Here is a 6,989-nt window from a genome sequence, read left to right as displayed (position 1 = left end):
GGGCCTAGACCCTTCTTCTGATGCTGCTTGGCCTGCTGTGTTCATCCAGCTCTACACCTTGTTATCTCAGATTCCCCAGCATCTGCAGTTCCTACTATCTCTGAAACAAGGGTTCTTTGATAGTCGTGTACTAGTAGTGTTGGGATGGTAGATGGTGAAAAGACCACTGCTAGATTTTACACACCTTCTACACCCTTAATCATACTGGAAATGAGCAAAAAACCTCAGTCCCATTGCCTTGTTTGCTGCATTGTTTCAAAACAAACAGTAATGTTATCCTGTGCACTATAATGCCATGAGAGATGAAATGCTCTCTTTAAAATCACAAACTCTAATTAGCAGCTGTGTAAACACATTTATTTCAAAGAGAAACTGTTTGAATTGTGGATATTGAAACAAGCTCCCCAGTTTTCGCACCCATTTTAAAGCAGTTTAGTTTTTCTTGACATAAAAGTTGGGTTTGCATGTGAAACAGAATGCAGTATCTGGATTGTGACACATCTTTAGTACATATGGAATTTTATATAAACACAAACACAACAGAAGTAATAAAACATTATAAGTAAAATCTCAAAGACAAACAACAAATATTTTGTTACAGTGAAATGAACTGGTTAAGAACACTGATAGAAGGCTCAGCTATAAGCATAGTAATTCAGTCCTGTTGAGATCATAGGAACACCATGCATACCACACTTGAATTAGACAATCAGTAGAGCGCTTGTAGTACAGTGGTAACATCCTTAAATCTGGATTGCCTTGCCCAGAGACAAGTGCTACCTGTTCTAGAGCTCACTGAATCAGAGTCATACAGCATGGAAACAGACCCTTGGGTCCAACTAGTCCATGCTGAACATAATTCCAAACTAAACTAGTCCCACCTGCCAGATCCTGGCACATATCCCTACAAAACTTTCCTATTCATGTACCTATCCAAACATCTTTTAAATGTTGTAACCATACCCACCTCCACCACTTCCTCAGGAAGTTCATTCAACACACAAATCACCCTCTGTGTCAAAACTTCACCCCTCATGATATTTTTTAAATCTCTCTCCCCTAACAAGTGTGTCCTCTCGTCTCAAAATCCCCCATGCTAGAGGGAAGACAACTACTATTGAGCCTATCTATACCCGTCATTATCTTATAAACTTCTACAAGGTCACCTCTCAACCTCCTACACTTCAGTGAAGGAAGCCCCAGCCTATCTAGCCTTCCTTTATAAATAAAACCTTCCATACCTGGGAACATCCTTGTAAATCTCTTCTGAGCCCTCTCCAGTGTAATAATATCCTTTCTTTAATTGGACAACCAGAACTAAACACAGCATTCCAGAAGAGGCCTCACCAACATTTTTTTTCCTTTATTCATTCACAGGATGAGGACATCCAGACTGGCCAGGCAGAATTTATTACCCATCCCTAATTGCTGAACGCAGTTAAGAGTCAACCACATTGCTGTGGGTCTGGAGTCACATGTAGGCCTGACTAGGTAAGGATGGCGATTTGCTTCCCTAAAAGACATTAATGAAGGTGGGCTTTTCCCAACAATCAACAATGGATTCATGGTCATCATTAGATTCTTAATTCCAGATATGTTATTGAATTAAAATTCCACCATCTGCTGTGGAAGGATTTGAACTTGGGTCCCCAGAATGTTATCTGGGTCTCTGGATTAACAGTGCAGCGGTAATACCACTAGGCCATTGCCTCACTTTCCCCTACATCCTGTACAACCTTAACATATGTAATAACAGCTCCCACAAGGTTGATTAGAAAAATATCTAAAACATATCAGTACTGAAATTTTCAGCAATTACTGCCCTGAAACATTTTACTTTCTGTCAGACTGTTGAGGGAAATCCATAAATATGAATTAAATTGTACACAATCTATTTTTAAGATGAGACTCAACAGGTACAAAATATATTGAACATTTTTTTAAAAAAACAGGCTGCAGAGCTAATAGCAACCTCACTCTACTTTCATGTTAATAAACCTTTCAAAGATGTCACTTTAATGACCAGCAATTACTCCATCCACATCAATCAGTTCAGGTATATGTGAACAGAATAGCTGCACTCAAGAACACTTCGAGTGATAGGATAATCAATAATAACTTCGGCCTGATGCAAATCATTTCTTTTTAAAACACAAGGTGTGTCCAAAAGTACCATTACATACAGTACGCTACCAGTTTCAGTATCTATTTCCCACCCATTTCCACAGGCCTGGGCACAATCCAAACAGTAATGAACGGGGGCAGTTTTTTAAAAAAAAAATCAAGTTACACCCTTTGCTTTTTTTTGTAAATACGTAAGAACAATGATTAAGCCGAAACGACACACACAGAATTCAAAGACAACCCGAGTAACCCTTTCCGAACAAGCCCATGCAGTGACAAATGTCAAATACACAAATGCATTTGATATAGATACGTATACACATCCAAGTTTGCTTTCAGCTACACTAATCGGTATTATAAAATAATCACCTACCCCTGCAACAACTCTCTGCTATCAGAACGCACAGACAACCAGCAGCGATCACCAGGCGTCATATGTTTTAAAGGGCCACAAGTGGCGGCGCCGGAGGTGTCGGGAATTGTAGTCCAGACCATGACCAGTCACCGGGGCACTTTAGGGAGGCTGCGCAGCGAAGGAACTACAATATCCAGAATGCAGAGCGGGAGCCGGCAATTCCGTGGGTGTGTGCCAGACTGGGAAATGAATAATATTTTTGTTGCTTGTCGTGCATGTGATTCGTTGCACGAACGCTTAATTGGTCAGTTGGTTGGTGGGGGAAACAAAAAAAAATTGATATATTGGTCACAACCGGTAAATAGCAATGATTTAATATGAATATTGTGACACTGTATAACTACTGTGTACTCGAATACAAGTTAACTAGTGGGAGCCTCACTTTCTGTTCGTGATGAGTTCTATTGACAGACGACCTGTGATCCTATTCACAGCAAAAAATAAAATCACAAGCTGTTGAATTGCTGCATTCATAGTGGGTCAATTATATGTTTTTCTAGCTAAAGAATACAAATCCAGAGTTGTATCGTAGCACATTTGTATTGGTCGATTAAAAAAAATCTCCAACTGCAGGCTGTAGATGTCAAACAGTCTTTTCATTCCAAGAAACCAAATATGTGGCATAGTTCCAAATATTTCCTTTTTCGAGGTACCGTCTTCATTGGTGTTTGACGAACAATTGTTTTGCCTTTTCTTCCGTTCAACCAAAATACATCTCAGTGAGAATGTACAGATAATTACTGAAGGTTTCAATACCCTGTATCATTGCAGAGACATACTTGTTCCTCTACTGCAATCCTCCCGCTATGAAGGCCAACATACAGTTTCCCTTCTTTACTATCTGCTGCACCTCTGTGTTTAGTTTTAGCGAATTGATATACCAGGACACCCACGTCTTGTTGAACATTCTCCTCTCTCAATTTACAGCAAGTCAAATAATGATCTGCCTTCCTGCTTTTTGCTATCAAAGTAGATAAACTCCAGATTTATCTACATTTGCTCAGCCTGTTCAAATCACAATAATATCATCATCAATTCCCTACAGTGTGGAAGCAGGCCATTCAGCCCATCAAGTCCACACCAACCCTCCAAAGAGCATCCCACCCTGACCCACCCCTTACCCTATGCCTGCATTTCCCACCCTAGATACTGTGGGCAATTTAGCATAACTAATCCACCTAACCTGCACATCTTTGAACTGGGAAGAAACCAGAGAAAACCCACACAGACACAAGGAAAATGTGCAAACTCCACACAGACAGGCACCCAAGGCTGGAGTTGAACCTAGGTCCCTGGCACCAGGAGGTAGCAGTGCTAACCACTGAACCAACATGTATCTTGCTCACAGCTCACCCTTACACACAGCTTTGTGTCATCTGCAGATGTTGAGATGTTACATTTAGTTTCCTTATCATTAACGTACATTGTGAATAGCTGGGGTCCTAATACTGATTCCTGTGTTATCCCACCAATCACTGCATGCCATTTAGAAAAAAAAAGACATATCCATTCCTGCTGTTTGTTTACTGTCTACGAGCCTATTTTCTACCCATCTCAATACAATACCCTCAAACTATGTGCTTTACTTTTACACATTTATCTTTAATGTGGCCCTTTGTTGAAAGCCTTTTGAAAGTCCAAATAAATCACATCCAATGGCTCCCCGATCAACTCTGCTCATTACATCCTCGAAGAATTCCAGCAAATTTGTCAAGCATGATTTCCTTTTTGTAAATTAATGCCAACTGTGTCTGATTCTACCACTGTTTTCTAAGTGCTGCTATAAAAGCCTTGATAATGGATTCCAGCACCTTTCCACTACCGATGTCAAACTCACTGGTCTATAATTCCTTGTTTGTTCTCGACCTGCCTTTTCAAATAGTGGGGTTACATCAGCTGTTGGAATCAGTCTGGTATGACTCTTAAGCCATGTTACAATTAAAGGCTAACTCTGTTTGCGTCTCCACAAATACTGCCAGACCTGTTGAGTTTCCCTAGCATTTGCTGTCTTTGTTTCAGATTTCCAGAATCTGCAAGATTTTGCATTTATGATAGATATCCCAGGTCCAGATCTTAGATTTATGTTAGTTACAGACCAACTTTCTTTGTGTGTTCATGTCTATGTTTTCATGTAGGTCTTCCAGTCTAGAGTAGTGCATTGTGTCTGGTCTTTGTCCACAATGTTCAAACTCAACTCACACTTTTGCATGTATAGTCAGCGATGTGCAGCTCTATAACATCATTGCAAGGTTGCCCCAGGGCCCTGAAGCCCTTGCATAATATTATTGCAATGAATAACAGCACACATTCTACATGAGTAAGCCTGCAAATGCTGCCAGGATACCTCCTTTCAGAAGCATAAATCTGACTCTGATCCATTCACCTTCTGGTACTGGGACGATGATGGGTCTTCTTGAAGCAGGCGGGAACTTCAGACTGTAGCAAGGAGAGGTTAAAGATGTCAGTGACTACTCCCGCCAGCTGGTCCGCACAGGATCTGAGTACACAGCCAAGCACTCCATCCGAGCCAAACACTTTTCTCGGTTTCACTCTCAACAAGGCTGATCTGACATCTGCAGCAGTGACTGAGGCAATAGGTGTGTCTGTGGCTGCTATGGGAAGGTGACACCATTCCACTGGCATTCTGCTCGAACCAAGCATAAAAAAGCATTGAGAGCATCAGGGAGGAATGTGTTTTTGTCCGTTATTTTGTTCTGCTTCATTTTGTATCTCATTATGTTGTGTAGCTCTGATGTCCGTGCGGTTACTTTGGACCTCTAACTTGGACCAGTACTGCCTGTTAGCATCTCTAATGGTCTTACGGACGTCATATCTGGATTTCTTGTTCACGTCTGGGTCATCTGATTTAAATGCAGCACTTCTGGTTTTCAGTAGGCAATGGATTTCCTGGTTCATGTGAGGTTTCCAGTTGGGGAACATGTGGATTGACTTCTTTGGCACACAGTCTTCTACACACTTGCTAATGAAGCCCATGACAGTGGTGGCATTGACATCTTGGTTGTCCACTGAACTCTTGAATGTGGTCCAGTCCACCAATTCCAAGCAGTCCTGGAAAAGTCTTCCGCTGTCTCAGACCACCATTGTACTACTTTCTGTGCTGGATCCTCGTGTTTCAACTTCTGTTTGTAAGCTGGGAGGACGAACACAGCATTGTGATCTGATATTCCAAATTGCGGACGGGGAATGGAGCAGTAGACATCTTTGATGGTTGTGTAGCAGTGGTCAAGGATGTTTGGCCCCTAGTGGTGCAGGGGACATGTTGGTGGTATTTTGGTAGCATCCTCTTGAGGTTAGCGTGGTTGAAGTTGTCAGCCATGATGAATAAGGCCTTGGGGAATCTTGTCTCCAGTGCATTTGTAGCCATATAAATTTCATCCAAATCATTTTTCACTTCCACCTGGGGTGGTGTATAAACTGCATTCAGGATGGCAGAGGTGAATTCACACTGCAGATAGTAGGGATGGCATTTCACTGTAAGATATTCTAAGTCTGGGGAGCAGTGACTCACCAGGGTCACTGCACCTGAGCACCAGGAGATGTTGATCAAGAGGCAGACCCACCTCCTCTCGCCTTACCTGCTATATATGGAGAACCGTTCAGCTTGCAAGGCACAGTCAGGTGTAGCAGGAATGAGCCATGACTCTGTAAAACAGAGCATACATCTCTCTGTCAGTTCTCTCTGGAAGGTAAGTCTAGTTCTGAGTTCATACATTTTGCTTTCAATAGTTTGGACCTTTGTTAGGGGTATGCTGGGATGGGGGGACTTGAAAGCGCAAAGTTTGAGCCTCACCTGCATGCCAGCCCGTCTTCCACATTTTCTGCGTGGTTTTCTGCTCTGGCCATGTTGGTGTGCACCCAATGAGCCAAATGGCCTGTTTCCACGTGAGAGGGATTCTATGATTCTAATGCATACTTTCTGGTTTACACTGCATACGGGTGGTGGATGGGGTGGGAATGGAGCCATGATAGTGAGACAGCACCCATCGCTTGGCTGCCTCCCCAGAATCGCATCAGGGCTACAGGAGGCATCTGGCATCACACTAACCACTGAGACAGTTGAAGCCCTTAATTGGACAATTCCTGGGTATTTAAGGATCTCCTCCGGCCACTGTTACTAAAATACCAGTAGAAAGAAGTGTTTACGCTGTGCAGCAATATTACCAGGATATATTGACAGCCCTTTTGTGCACTGTGAGCCATCACCTTCAAGCATTCAGTGCCCAATGATGGGACACCCCTGCAGCACAGTATTTGCTGCTGCCCTTTGTAGTCCCTCCCTTTACACTATCCTGAACTTGGTTCTCCACTATCTTCTGTGGGACTCCATCAAAGTGATCCTGGCATTCAAAACCAATTACCATTTAGTCCATAACACCATAAGACTAGGAACAGAAACAGACCATTCAGCCCATCAGGTCTGCTCCGCCAT

The 6,989-nt window shown here is 42.5% G+C and overlaps 1 protein-coding gene across 7 annotated transcripts in view; it reads right to left on the bottom strand.

Annotated features, from left to right (window-relative positions):
• Positions 1-2,596, bottom strand: part of tsnare1 (T-SNARE Domain Containing 1) — a 716,417-nt gene extending 713,821 nt beyond the window's left edge. For 4 of the 7 annotated variants that reach the window (XM_048595867.1, XM_048595873.1, XM_048595875.1 and 1 more), the window contains exon 1: positions 2,498-2,596. The gene's annotated coding sequence lies outside the window, so the exon portion shown is untranslated. The remainder of the gene's footprint in view (positions 1-2,497) is intronic. The other 3 variants (XM_048595869.1, XM_048595870.1, XM_048595868.1) reach the window with 1 other exon arrangement.
• Between the last annotated feature and the right edge of the window lie 4,393 nt (positions 2,597-6,989).

The sequence above is a fragment of the Rhincodon typus genome, chromosome 4 (assembly GCF_021869965.1).
Source record: "Rhincodon typus isolate 14 chromosome 4, sRhiTyp1.1, whole genome shotgun sequence".
Classification (NCBI taxonomy): domain Eukaryota; kingdom Metazoa; phylum Chordata; class Chondrichthyes; order Orectolobiformes; family Rhincodontidae; genus Rhincodon; species Rhincodon typus.
The sequence above is the reverse complement of the archived record's forward strand: the minus strand, read 5'-3'. Positions and strand labels throughout refer to the sequence as shown.